This window comes from Pithys albifrons, chromosome 8, assembly GCF_047495875.1.
Source record: "Pithys albifrons albifrons isolate INPA30051 chromosome 8, PitAlb_v1, whole genome shotgun sequence".
NCBI classification, from domain to species: domain Eukaryota; kingdom Metazoa; phylum Chordata; class Aves; order Passeriformes; family Thamnophilidae; genus Pithys; species Pithys albifrons.
The window spans coordinates 25,718,976-25,734,352 of NC_092465.1; the positions used below are offsets into that span (position 1 = coordinate 25,718,976).

The 15,377-nt window shown below is 43.0% G+C and overlaps 1 pseudogene; it reads left to right on the forward strand.

The window, feature by feature from the left end:
• The first annotated feature begins 2,595 nt into the window (after window positions 1–2,595).
• Window positions 2,596–3,788, forward strand: LOC139675364 (gamma-crystallin D pseudogene; annotated as a pseudogene).
• The last annotated feature ends 11,589 nt before the right edge of the window (window positions 3,789–15,377 follow it).

Sequence of the window (15,377 nt, forward strand, 5' to 3'; positions counted from 1 at the left end):
GCCCAAGCAAGCAACACCAAATTTCCCTCTTGTTTCTGCTACAGTAATCCTGACTTGAGACACGTCACTACAGATTCTCTAGCTAGTCCTGAAGATTCTTTCTCATGATGGTGAAGAGCTTTTTCCCAGCCAAATGTCATGTGGGAACATCTAGCATTCATTGTAGAGTGACAAAATATCTGCTTTTTTCCAGCAGATTGGTTTATCTGTAGGACAAAAAAACATAACCAATGTGTTCTGAAAAGCTTTGGTTTTGTCAGACTGGAAAACAATGTATCAAGTGCATGGGACTATTTATCTTTGAGAGGCAGCCAGCAGCAACAGCAAATACCAGAGTGAAAGCTGTGGGAAAATCAGATTTACTCCATCTCTGTAAAATACTGTAAGAGATGTTGGCCTCACGAGGGGAGAATGGTTAGGAGGTGCTCAAGACAGAAATTAGCCCAGGCTGGCTTCAAAAGGAAGTTTGTTTGCAGCAAAGCAAATTCAGAGAGAACACCAATCACCAAATTCTGCACTGACTGTCACCAGGTCGTCTGCTGTTACAGAAGTGATCCATCAGGTACTTACACACAGGTATTTCCAAAACCAGTGCCAAACACATAGTCCATTCAAATAAAGCAAGTGTGTGGTGTGGCTGCCAAAGGCATCCAGGGCTAGACTTCATGGCCTTTCATGGGGACTTACCAGCAAACAAATGTCAAGCTCTAAATAGTGCACATACAGCAATATCAGCAATACAGAAAGTCAAATACAATATTCAATCAAACATCATGACAAGAAAATCCAGCAGAATGAAGGCATGTGGTCTGAGGTAACACAAAGTCTGGGAGAATAGGGCTGGATATACTAAACAGGACAGGAGGGTATCTAACCTGTTTTTTTAATGATGGGTGCACATTAGCTCCTGTCATTTAATCTGGATACAATTAAAAACAATATCAGTTAAGTGGTTTGTGATGGAAGGCCATGAAGGGGGAGGTTTAATATTCTCCCCATACATTTCCCCAGAATACACTCATCTTTCTCTTTCCTTTCTTGCTACAGCACTGACAGCCCTTTTCTTTGGCCTGAAATCTTGAAAGCAAAGCTGCACCCCACTAAGCCTCCCAAACTATGGCCTGCCCTCCCCTCCTTACAGCCACAAACACTCATTTGTTCCATTTGAGGTAGAGACTATGTAGTTGAAAATAGAGCTCATTAAATAAATTAGACCTATGAAGGTCTTCATTCTGCATGCCAAGTTACTGATGAATCACGTTGACAAGATCTTCACATGCTTGAATGAGTTTCCCCAAATAAATACGATTATAAGTCTGGTTTTGCAGTGCAGTAGCTTGTTTTGATCTGAAGCCTCACCTACTGGTGATATAAGACATTTGTATAACCAGCTTTGCACATCACATGAAGCAGTTTGTTTTTTGGGAGTCTAAGATTTAGGTACAAGAAAATGATAATCAGAAGAGAACAAGTCAGGGTTTGTTCCAGCCCTGCACCAAACAAGAAAAAAAACCAGATGAAAAGTTCCAAAACAGAGAAATACAAATTTCTGTCACCTACTAACTGTGCTTTAGTATGTGCTAACTGTGCTGGAACCTTTTGGGTTTCAGATAGAGGACAACTTCAGTTAAATGTCATTTGCTCCCTCTGAATTTTTAAAACAGGCTTTCAAAGAAAAAAACCTGGGCCAACTGACCCAAACTGATTTACAGTGTTAACCAGTAGTTCAGATACACTGACAAACATCCAGTAAGGGCCATTTGATTTCAATCTTGATAGTCTTCAAGGATGCAGCAGTTAATCACACACCAGGAAGAGATTGAAATTTTAATCACAATTTCCTCCTAACATGTCTGGGTTAAAATCTGTACACACAATAGAATGGATTAGTAGGCAAAAGGTAACAACACCATGTGAAATGGAAATGGAAACTTTTCCTGTCTCCAGGATAAAACATGTGACAAAGTATTGAAATTGAAGTAAAATTAATCTGCTCTCAAAAAAAGGGAAGGCTGCCATGGGACAAACTTAGGCAAGAGGTAATCAACAGAGAGTGGAGAAGGAAAGGAACAGACCCACACCAGGAACTCTTCAGGTCTAATTAGTTCAACAGCTTTCAGACAAAGGAAGTTCTGTAAAAAAACATTCTTACACACTTTCTTGCACGTGTCCTGCATTGGGTCAGGTGCACCACATGAAACTGTTGATAGCTTCTGAGTTACACAATAACTCCCTTGCACACAGCAACAGCACAGGCAGCACAAACCCCAGAAAACACTAACAGTCCTCCATGGCAATAAATGCCATGTAATGAATGCCATAACTGCAATAAAGACAAAACATGAGATCTCTCCACATCTTAGAATGATCTCTTGTGCACTACTTTTTGCAGATGCAGCATTAAGAGTATGGTGTATAAAAGTAGCCACAGTGTCTGTGTCTGCTCACAGCTCTCAACTTTCATCTCGGGAAACTTCAGAAGTGGAAAGATAAGTGGAAACCCTGTATGTCAGTACCCTGCTCTGACACAGACACCAGGATGGACTGTAAGTCTTTGCAAATGTTTATATTGCAGATAATTTTCTTTACAAAGACATGAGCTCCTGGGGCCGCCGCCTTGAGTGCAGCAGTGACCACCTTGGCCTGCCGCCCTCTGTGAAACAACACAATTCCATCCAGGTGGAAAAAGGCAGCTAGATTATTTACATGGGCCCCAGTTACTCAGGACATCGGTACTTCTTAAAAATGGAGACCATCCTGACTTCCAGAAGTGTTTCAGTCGCTGCAACTCCATCACGTCTTGCCATGTAATGCTACAAGTGGGTTCTGCTTGGCAGCACATCACGTTTAAGAAACTGGGTATAGTTTATCCTTTAAGAATACAGTTACAGTCTCTTCAAGCGACTCCAGAGACAGCCAAAGTTCAGTAAGGCAATGCAACGTTTTGCTGGAGATGAAGAAAATAATCTGGTCAATATCAATGCTATTTCCAGGGCCTTTTCAGAACTTCAAAATGTTAAAAAAAAAATCACATCACTATTCCTAGGTAGAGAATATCTTCACATCACCTAGGGAAGGGCCAGCTGATCTAAACTTCTGCTGTGGGCTGATGTATGCAACTTGCTTACGTCCATACTATGTTATAATTCAGTGACACCAGAACATGCTAAATCAGATTTTCACTGGGTACAGCTTTGTTAACATAAAAGCTGTATTGGTTAAAATGAAGCAAAGGATTAATACTAAAGTACTTCTCTTGTTAAGATATACTGCACAATATAAGCTGTAGCAGGAGGAACAATGCACATAAAAACATAGCTCAGCAGTTTGCCACATTCATTTCATGAAGTAAAATAAAATTAAATTCAAAGATATGAAATAAAACTTCTTTAATTGAAATGAAGTTTAATGAAATTAAAAGTTGTCATTTCATTTTATTTCATGAAATAAATTTCATTAAATTGTCCAGTAATTTCAGAATTTGTTACGTTTCTGTCTTTCCTACATCTTTGCCATGTTTGCCACTGGACAATTCTGTCTAGCACAAGATTCAGCTCTGTGAAAAAGAGGAGCCCTAAGGCCAAATGTTGGAGCTCACTGATATTTGTCCCAGGTTATGTCCATCTCCCCAGGATCTGCTTCTTCAATGTCTTAGGTGGCTCTTGGATGTTGTATGAAATGCCTGACTTTAGGGCAGACAGAATTTACTGAAACCCAGGGAATACAGAGGTATCCTTGACTGCAGTGCAGTAAATGCCAAAAGCTGTCTCTCTGCAGAGGCTGGATGACTTGCACTGAGTAACTGCTCACATACTAAATAAACAGAGAATGCATTCCAAAATCCTGGCTCAAACAAATCTTTCTTCAGTACTACAAACAAATTCAAGTTCTGCAGTCCTGAGAGAAATATTATTTCTTTCACATTTTAGGTGGAGAGGGGGAATACTTTTAAAAAATATTCACAGTTAGCCAGGTGTTCCACAGCACATAAGTTAAATAACTGTTAAAGGTCTGACTGTATGTTGCTCAACCTGGGGGAGGCACTGGGAACGGTCTGATTCTTTCGTCTAAGTTCTCACTAGCTTTACAAATTTTGATTCAGGAATAGATTCCAGCTCTATACTTACCAGACATGACAAAATGCAGTTGGATCTCTAACAGTCTTTTAAATTATCATGTACTGTAGAACAGAAAATTAAATTGCATTAATAGTTATATCCAGTGAATTACTGAGGAAGAAAAGGAGAGAAGAGTGTAGAAGAACCCAGAACAAGGTGAACACTGTATTTGACATCAAATTCTTCATGCAAATAAGCTGTTCCACTAGTGCTACCACCAGTCCAGCAAAGCTTTCTAGTCTTATTCCAGCTGATTCCTCAAAAATTAAATTTTCTGGATCCTTAAATCACACCACCTTATATATAGCATGTTTTAGTGAACATGTGACTTCATGACCAAGATGTTTAGCTGGTGTCAGTCTCTCTGCCTCTACAAACTTCAGACCTGCACTGATCTGCTGCAAGAGGAGCTTGAGCCAAATTGCTCAATTGCCAGGCTACTCTGCATGCAAAAGGAATTAAGCACACTTAACAACATCTTATGCTTGAAAACATCTATTGCAGATTAATTATCACTCAAGCAATTATGTATATGCCTACTATTCATCACCAAATCCTGTGCCAGCAGGCACCCTGTGCAGTAATGAGTAAGAGCCATAATAAAATATAACAAAACACAGGTAAGGGATCTCACATCTCAACATACCTCTTCTTCGCAAACATACCACTGTTCTTCAGTAAGGTTCTGGAGACTCTTGGAAAGAGCAGTACAGAGAGCACAGAACTACTAGGACACTCTGCAGCTTTATCTACTATATGTTAATTTTAAATAATTTCATCTGGGCTTTAAATGGTAGGCTTTGGTTTTGTTTTGCCTAGTAAACATTCTGATAATGGAGCCCTTGAATAGAACCAAGCAACTTTTACAGCAGTGAGGTAGACAGCTTAAAACTCACATCTCTGCTTACTAATGTCAGAGACTTCATTTAGCCATTATTTCAAGCTCACGTGACCCATCAGTAATAGCCTGTTAGTGATCCTCTCCAGCCTTTCCCTGACAACACTGGAGAGGAAAATAGAACTATTCTTTGACCTTCTCGTCCTCCTTTCTTTTGTACATGGGTGTGCTGGTTTAAAGGTAAACTGGCAGGAGAAAATGGACCAACCACAAGAGAGATTATAAGTCAGAGTTACAATTTAATGAAAGATATCACAATAAATACACTAACACAAAGAGAAATTGCTTTCAACTCACAAAACCCAGCAGTATAACCCAGCGTCCTTGTGCTGAGACCCCTGTAGTTCCCCCAAGTCCAAAGCAAAAGGAAGTGAAAAAACCTGTTGTTGCAGGCGAGGGCTGTAGTCTGGTCGAGAGTGGCGGGCATACTCTCATCAAGAGTGGTGGTCTCCTCCTGTCAAAGTCCTGCTGCTCCTCTGGATCCAACAAGAGGTTCCCAAGGTCTTCTTACCCACCACTTATGTACCCTCAGGGAGCACCCAGTCCCTCCCCCAGGACGGGGGCTCACACAGTGGGTGATTAACTCTGGGAGCCAGGGGGTATTGTTGAACTGTTGATGACCCCTTTGCAGCCACGCCCCCTCAGGCTGGGTGTGAAGGTGCTAATGACTCCCTGGGCAGCTGCTGCTAATGGTCCATTGTTCTTGGGAAATTAATAGAGGGGGTAGAATACACAGCTTTGATCACCCCCCCCCACAGTGATAACTGGTCCCACCTGTTGAACTAGGACAATGGGACACTATCTCTGCCCTCCTGCCTGTCCTTTACTGCATGAAGTAGGCTGTCCAGCTGCTGCAAAGGTTTGGTGTACATAAGAATACCATGCTTTAGCCACAGGAAAATGGAACATGAACAACTCATCTCTTAGGGCAGACGTGTGAAAAAGCATGATTCCCTTTGCTCACAAATGCCTAATATTGTGCACTTTGAGGAACTGACAGTGTAAGCAACATGTGTGTTTGCACACTTAAGTTAGTGTGCTAACCCAGGTTTACAAAATAACACAGCAATTCAGGTACAGTATCTTCTTGTTTGCTTAGAACAGGGAACCAAAATATTTCATTTGTCTTCAGCAGGAATAAAATAAAGAACAGAGCAGTTCTCCAGACAGCAATTAACATATGCCTACATACTGCAACAAAATACCAACTAGCACAATTGAGAACTCAGCTATGTAAGTGATGTGTAGATTACACACTGGCATTCCTTTGGTCAAAGGCAAGAACAAACAGAAATAACCATTCAGAGATCAGGGTAAGAGCAGGATATCTGGCTTCTAGACTCTGCTGCATCCTAGACTTTGGGGGTGGCTAAACCTCCCCAAAATTTCTTCACTTGAGACAGGAATGGTGGCAATTCCTAGTTTTCAAGGACCGTTGAGGGGCATCTCTTGCTCTTCTTTGTAAATGCTCAGAGAATCTCAAGCAGACATAGGAACAATGGTGCTAGAGGAGAGGAACATCAGGAATTCACTGAGAGAATCCAAGTTTTTGCTAGCAAGTCTTTGAGCTTCCTGCAGCTTGCTTTATGGTTGGTAGCAGGCACTACATTTGCTGGCATGCAGGCTACGTTTCTCTACACAAATGCTGCTATTCTGAGATTACTCCTATGCTTGAGTTTTTCTGGGGGGCAAAAGCAGTCAATCTCCACATAAAAGCAGCTGTCATTACAGCATACTAGTGAAGGGCACTTGGAACAGATGTAAATAAGGAGACTTCTCAGTCCATGGGTACCTTTTGTGTAACAAGATACTTTAGCTACAGAGTTTAAGAACAACTACAGCCCTTCCTGCGCAGCACAGTCATCTGCAGCATGGGATCCTGGGAAGTGAAAGTCGATGGGATTCAAGGAGAAACTGGATGAGTACTTGGAAAACAAATCCACTGACAGTTATTACCCAGAAAGAAGAAACCTCCTGCTCAGGAAACCTCCTGAGCTAAAAAAGCTTGAGGTCTTGAAGTATGAATGAAATGATATATATTTGCTTCATATCTACCCTTCCCTCAAGCGCCTACTCACTGTTACAGTTGCTCCCAAGTTATGTGACTACCTGGACTGCCCATCTGACACCAGACTGCTGCTCCATTCATAGCTGCAACAAGGAATTCACACTTCACTGCCCCTACTCTGGTCTCAAGTTACAAATTTCATTACAAGTCCAGTGCCCACTGTATTAAACTATGAAGGACCATGTGGGATCCCAAAGACAAGCTGGCTTCACATGCATGATTAAGACAGAACAAAGTGGGCATGATCACAGACAGAACAAAAAAAAAGTGGGACACTTCTGAGCCTGTCAAAGATCTTTGAGAAATATAAGCACAGGCCAGGACATCAAAATTGTTCCTGTAAGTGAATTACATTCCCTGAGCATTAACTATCAGGAAAAAGTTACTTTTGATCCAAAGAAAGCATACAGGTATTCAGAAGAAACTACTAGACTCAAATTCGAGAATGACAGGAGTGATACCATTTACAATACCCATCAAAAGCGCAACTAGAGCTGGGTAAAAACAAGATAGCTAAAGATTTGTCCCTGAGGATTTGTAGCTTCATGAAATTACCATACAAAACTCTAATGAGTTAATTAACTTTTATTTTAACAGCATGTTTATTATTTCATATATATATAAATAAAAGCACTTCACCAGCCTTCTAAAGCCACCATGGCTATATAAGGATGTTTAGTACAGAGCTGAAAACCAAATCACCTCTCTCATGCACAGTCAATGCTCTTTTTCATGACAGGCAAAGTTGGTGACTACACTTACTGCTGAGGAACTTGACACATCCCATTGTAGAGACACCACCATGTGTTTCAGCCAAAAATGAAGGCGTATTTGCCTCATGATAGATTTTTTTCTGAGTACTTCAGCTCAGAATAGATCTGTGTTTTTACTTTCTAGACTCACTCTCTGGAAGAGTTTTACTCAGAGGGGAGAGGTTGCCAAGATGTGAGATGTTTCAATACTCACACGTAAGACTAAAGATAGGAGATTTGGCCCAAGTATAGCCTTGATGCTGGAATATGTTCCTCCAATGTTCATGAAAAATAATGTTCATGAATAGTGTAAGCTTTATGTACAATTTACAGTTTCCCTGTCCAGTAGGAGCTACACAGACCACCACAGCAAGTTTCCAGATACATTCCATCTGCATAGGATAATGCAGCTATTTTTTCAATGACCATAAAGAGCAAGATATCTCTGGCATCCAGGGAGAATTTAAACATCTCAAAAGCTGTTGTAGCAGACTTGAATGGGGAATGGACAAAGGGTTGGGAGAAGAGATTCCCCTTTGTTCCTTCCCAAGGGTCCGTACTATTATCACTGAATCCCCAGAGGTAGCAGCTTAGGTTGCGGCAGGAAAACAGCCTGGAGAGCACCACCCACATGACATCCAAAGGCATCGAATTCATGGCACCATAAATCCAGAGTAAGAACTCAATAATAATTGCGGCTATTTGAGTTTTGCTCATTGATTTGTTGATAAGACTTAAACCTGCCGCTCCTTTTGGCATGAATTTGTACCAACAAAAAGCCAATATATTATACAGGATGGTCCTGATGAACTCTAAGCTCAAGACCCACATGGTGCCACAAAATAGCAGTTATCCTTCTTTGTTTACAAGCCCCACACGTTGGGCGCCAAGAAATGTCTCGGTTTGAGGGGAAAAACCAAAATGTTTTACCCACAAGCAGGGGAGGGGCCTCCTCCTCAATAATCACACCACTCTTTATCAAATTTAAGAAAAGGAATTTTAATACAAGAAGGATAACTGCTATATATATATATATATATGTAAACAGACTAGTGCAACCCACTTCCCCAACACCATAAGAGGAAAAAAAAAAACAACAACAAAACCCAGCAGGTTTTCCTCCGGGAGAAAAGGTTATACTTAAGTGTCCTTGTCACAGCCCGCTGGCTGCAGAGTGAGTTTCAGTCCCTCTCCAGCGAAACAGACGAGCAGTGGGCTTTCAGATGGACTCAGTCTCTTTCCCCTGTGTTCCCCGTCCAAGAAGCAGACAGGTACGAGCAACCAGCAGCAAATCCAAGGCAGGTAGCAGCACGGCAGGAAAAAGTAATCCGAAGTAGGCAGCGGCAAGACAGCCAGGGAAAACCCCAGCAGTAACCAGCAGGGCAGCCTGCCTCCTTGGAGCCCCCACTCCCCCGTTCCGCCGAGCCAAGACTGAGGAGAATATCCAAAAAAAAAACCAAAAGAGACAAACCTGCCCCCACCCCAGCGATCACAGTTAACTACTTCTTTTGTTAACCGCTGGCCTGGGCAGTTAAGTGGCAGGGGAGAGAATTTACATAATAATCCCAAACTACAACAACTTGAAACAGTTTATCATCTTACAATATGAAAAGAAAAAAAAATATGATCAGAAACATCTCCTGTCTCATCCAGTTATTACACCAACATCTAGGAAAACTGAGAACACAGCACTGCTGTGAGTGAGGCAATCCAGGTGTATCACTGAGTTTCTTTCTTACCTGTATATAGAGTTGAAGTGAGGTGAACTTGGAAGGACCTATTTCTGCTTCCTGCCCTGGCAGGTGCATTTCTGCTCTCACTGGAGCCGATACTATTATTTCAGATCTTTGAGGAAAAAATTAAATACATTCTTCATTTATAATAATGAAAAACCAAAATTCCACCTGTAACTGAGTCCGTGGACTAACTCCATGCTTGAATTGACTACAAGATGTACCTTTCATCTTAAATGGCCCCATAAAAGCAATGGTCACAGATTTCTTGTGTGAGTAGAATGGCAGGTTCACAGCAACAGTATCATCATGGAAATACTGCATACCAAGCCTCCAGCTGTGACATTAGATGACTTAAGACAGAGCAAAGCATTGACAATGTTTACCAAGTTTATTAATAGGAATTATTTCGGACAATGACTATTTGTAATGCTACAATGATACCAAAATAGATCTTTCAGTTTCTCATGAAAAAGTTATGAAAAAAAAAATCAAACAAAACCACAACACCAAAAACAAAAAAAACCCCAGTCCTGGTGCCCATTAGTTCCTTGTGCCATTTGGCATCAAATCCAAATATGTGCACAGGATTGAATCGCTTCCATTTCCAGCTCAAAGCCTACACTATGCTCTTTTGTTTAGCCAGGACCTCACACCACTTGTAGACGCGAACTCATGTTGACCCTCCACAGCACAAAGAAGTAGCAGCGTTCTCTGGGCCTCTGGGGTTAGGAACCAGAAGAGAGACCCATTATGTTAAAGATTCTACAACCAGTTCAGTGTGCAAGTGGGCCCCCTAAGTGTCTCCCATACTCTATAGCACCCTGTTTACATAACACTGCAGAATCTTTAAAACTCAGCTTCAAGTTTTACAAGACTAGCCATCATTCAGATGTCTGTACCCTTTCTGTGCTCAGGAGCTGGGCTAGCCAAGTCCCTGGAGTATTCACAAGGGCGCACCTTGGGTTTCACACCCTGCTCAGAAGCAGGCAGTGTGCTGCAGCCAACACCTAACTCCTGGAAGGCTGTGATGCTAATATCATACAAGAAACCCACCTCTAGAAGCAGCTGGAGCTTTTCTAAGCCCACTGCCCTTAGTTACTTCCCTTCATTTGCGTCCTTCCCTGAACCAAGAGAAGTCAGGCTCCAGCTACTACAGCAGGCATGCCTTGGGACAACCTTTCCCTGTCAGAGGGAACTCAGTTCAGGCAGATCACCAGAGACCACTAACCCCAACACACCCTTCAACCTTGGTTGCTGCCATGTTGTTTTGTGGTTTGTTTTTTTTTTCTCCTTACACACTCATTGCTTTCAGGAATCATGCTGCAGATCCAGACTGCTGAGCACTGCAACACAATGAAATTATTCATTAAACAACTTAACTACAGCAGAATGATTTGATTCACTGATCACTGGCAGTAAGACTGAACAGTAAAGAATGGCTTACTTTGAAAAGTCAGTTTGGTGAAGGAAGGAGAACGCTTATGATGCAATCTTGGGCAGCAAAAACTGGTGTCTTCAGGCATCTGCAAAAAAAGACAGCTGTAGCATAAGATTGCACATTCTAACTCTTGCATAGCTAACCTCAATAACAGCAAAGGAGTGGGGCAGTTCTAAGACTGAACTCCCCTTAATAAATTTTTGCTGGCTGATAGAGGTTTTAAGAACCTAGGCACATCAAAGCATACAAACACATATCATATATTTAGTCTGAAAGAGTCTTTAAGAGGAACCCTACACAAGAACATTCCCAGCACAGCTATGAACTTAAGGCATACTATAAGGGAGACTGTGCTACAAAATAAGGGAGCAGAAGAGATCAAGTCACTGCCTGGGCCGTTGACAACAGGGGAGTAATTATATTGAAGGCCCCCTGTGGAAACAAGTGGAAAGGATAGAGAAGGACAAAAACACTCACTACAGTCCCAGGCTACCCTGGGGTAAATTCCTTTCTGAAATTAAGTCTGGAGAATGCTTTAACACTGCATATATGAAAGCAGGGTAGCAAGGGGCCAAAGGGACTTAATGCTATTAGCCAGACCATCATTTCCCAGCTTAGCTATGGCCAGTCTCCAGCACTTCAAAAGAAAGCAAGGGAAATCCCTAAACATCAGTTGTATGTCAAGGATCAAACAAATTCCTTCCCATTTTCACATTTCGCAAACAATTAACAAGCCCTGAACTACGTGGGGTACAATGTGAATATAGTAACAGAAAGAAAATTAAATGCCAAGTTTGCTGATTTAGCTAACAGAATAATTGCACACATCTGGCAATCACAGTCAGAAAAACTCAAGGCAGCTGATCCTGTGCTACCCTCAGCAAAACACCATCACAGAGGCCTTGGCATCCTGCAAGGGCCAGCCTGCCCCTTTCCAGTAGCTGCACCAAATACCATCTCAAGTCAATTTGGCTTGAATATCTTGAAATTAGCATCCACAAAGTCCTAATTCCTTACATCCAGCAAAAGGTATTTTGATAGTGGAAACTTTACACACAGCTACAAGACTATTTGTTTACTTAGACTGTAAAGACTACTCCTTACTTCTGTGCAAGGGTCTGTTTGTAAAGAAAGATGGAAGAATTGAGGGATAGGTTCATTTCTAAGCTAATTTCCAAGTCCGTTTCTGTTTCAGTTCTTCATTGTTGGTAAGCAGAAGCATTAGCTCTAAGACATCAAGAAAAACCTCAGCTGAAAGCTTTGCTTTATTTCAGGATCATTTCTGTTAGTCTGGGGCATGGTCTCAGTGGAAGCCTTAGGACCAAACAATAGGTTTGAGAATATGTAGAAGTTAAATACAGATTTTTGTCTCTTTCATTTGCTTTACAGAAAGCAAGTATAGCTTAACAAAAGCAGTACTATAAGGTATGTGGGTTTTTTCCTGCCACTTCAGAGGTTCCCAGACTCGAAGTTGCAATCCAATGCAGTCCATTCCTTTATTAAATTGTTTCTTTAACTCAAAATGCATGCTTTCTCCTTATCCACACTCTTCTTTCTACCTGTTCCATTACCTGAACTTGCAGACTGACAAGTTGAGTCCCTAGTAAGATCACTAAGTTACTAAGACACAGCTACTGAAGAGAGAAGTCAAAAACCCACAAGTAACAAACAAAATGTGAGAAATAATCATTGTTAGAAATAGACAGTTAACACAAGATACCAGCTAAGGAACAATGAAATACAAATGAACATTCTCTACCTGACTGTTTAAGGTTTGTGAAACAATGGGTATGTAATTATGGAAGAGAAGGTGATGAAAAGTCTAACAATTAACTTCAACAACCGAACCAATCCAGATACACTCACATTTTAAAGCACCCAACACAGCTGGCAATGCTTCTCTTTACTTCTTTGACTTCTAAATCCTTAGCTGAGTCTTTATAAAGATAAGTACACAGAAATAGAAACTCAGCTAGAATTATACTATACCTGCAGAGACAAAGTTGTTACTCATCTTTTCCACTGACCTCTCCCTTTACTGCTCATATTTCTACATAAGAAAAAGGCTGCCTGTCTGCATAGAGAGGGAGAGACTAAACTCGACCTACTCGCAGCAATGCAGACATCCAAAAGCAACCTTGACACTGTTACAGTGAATACCTGGCTTAAGAGAACCTCTAGAAGGTCAGATCAGGAAAGCACTTGTCATCTATAACACTGCAACAGACTGTCCCCCTGCAGAACATAAATGCTTTCCATCTAGAGCACCTACATAAGGCAAGAACTGCCTACTCAGGCAGCAATGATTGCCTGGTCTCCAGCAGAGTGGGAAATGGCTGCTTTATGGTCTGGGAGCCTCTTAATTACGGAGGCGGCAGCACTTCACGAGGGAGGAGTCTCCCATTTCTATCAATGGATGTTTTCTCGTTGCTTCATTGAGCCTGTTGCAGGACTTGTGTGTGTGGGAGCAGCTGCTGTCACTTGCAAGAGTCAGTAAGGCAAAAAAGCAGAGCAATATCCGAGGAGAGGATTGGAGTTTGTGCGTGGGTTTGCTTGGGCGTGACCTCTTCAAAGGGAGCAGTTGTAAGAGAAATTTGAAACAGGCCATTGTTTAGTCTAGAGAAGGCTGTAAAAAGATGTGATAAAAGTGTGTAACTCAAAAGACATGCTACAAAGAGCTTCCTTTTGCCACATTACTGTGGAAGGGCCAAATAATAATGATTTGCATTTGCTTAAAGGGTTAAATAGGTTGGCTCTTAGGAAGGAGCTCCCAGTAGTAACTCAAGCCCTGAGGTAAAACCCTCAGGGAGGAGGCAGGCTCTGTTTTTTTCCTGGATGCTGTTCACTAGAGGGGTCCAGAGTGGTTTAAGCATAGCAGATTCTGCCCTGGGGACAGATCTAGACTCTGAGAACTTATTTTATTCTTGATGGGAAAAATTGTGTTCTATCCACAAGGCAGGAGACTATTGTGGCTAGCAGCAAGTACCAGAGCACATGTATCACACGACTAAAAATAATTGTACAGTCTCATTTTTGTCAGTGTCCCTCCACCCGTGCTAGGAACTATGTTTAGATATTGCAGTAAAAGATACTTCTCCCACCCCCACACTGCTGATCCACACATACAACACTGAGCATAGACTAACTCTTAAATTTTGCCTGGGAAACTTCACTGACTTTTTAAAAACAAAACAAATATGCAAAGGCCTGTTGCAGAAACATATTACGTTGTCTCTGTGCTCTTGGTGGTACTTATCCATCCCTAGAAAGTTTTTGTAGCAGACAATATAATAATATTGCATAGTAAATTCCTTGGCAAAGGATTTCCAAACCTCACATGAAATCATTGTAATGCTGTGAAAATCCCCTGCAAAGTCATCAGCTGTGCAATGAATGTCAATGAATGCTTTATCACAAGATGCCGTATGAGAGTTTGGGTGAGGAGACGATCCAGTGGCATTTCTGCAGGGCTGTGGCCAGAGGTTGCGGGATTGTGAGTCTCCCAGCAAACTAGGGAGATGGCCGGTGTCTCACTAAATATTCTCCTCCCTGCTTTGGAGTCTGACACAAGAGTAATTTCCAGCCTCACTTTCCAAGGGAACAGAAGGACGCAGAGGGATGTCCGTTCTGCAGAGAGTACCCTGCGAGTCGCGCTAAAAGGACCCTGCTACTGAATGAGCAGGAGGAGACTCCCTGGCTGGAGGCAGCGCCTCGGCAGGGTCAGGTGTGCCGGTGTGCTCGGGCAGGGCCACACCCGTCAGCTGGGCAAGGTCTTTTCGCCTTTCTCCTTTGGACATCTAACTTCTTAGGAGTTTTTACTCAGTCCTACACAAGCTCTGCATACGAGGTAGCAAATTGGATGTATGGATATATGCCTGCTCTGCAGGCTGTGCTGGCAGGCGTCTCTGGAGCACGAGTACACCACCTGTCTGAGTTCGGTAACCTTTGTAAGAATCACGGAATGGATCAGGTTGGAAAGGACCACAGAGGGTGATCTGGTCCCGTCAGGTGGAGCTTCTTGTGCTATTGCTTGGCACCAGCGACAAGCGCCTGGCACACTCCTGCGTGGCAGAGGGGCGAGTCCGACAGGGCCCTCCTGCTCCCCGGGTGACGAGCCGCGGGCCGGGCTCGGCTCGGCTGCCCGGGAGGACGAGGCCGAGGCCGAGGCCGAGGCCCCGGCCCCGGCCCCGGCCCCGGCCCCGGCCCCGGCCCCGGCCCCGGCCCCGGCCCCGGCCCCGGCCCCGGCCCCGGCCCCGGCCCCGGCCCCGGCCCGCAGCCAAGATGGCGCCCGCGGCCTCCCCGCCCCTCGGCCCGGGGCGTGTCCCGCAGGCGGGCGGGGCGGGCGATGTGGCGAGGTTCGGCCCAGC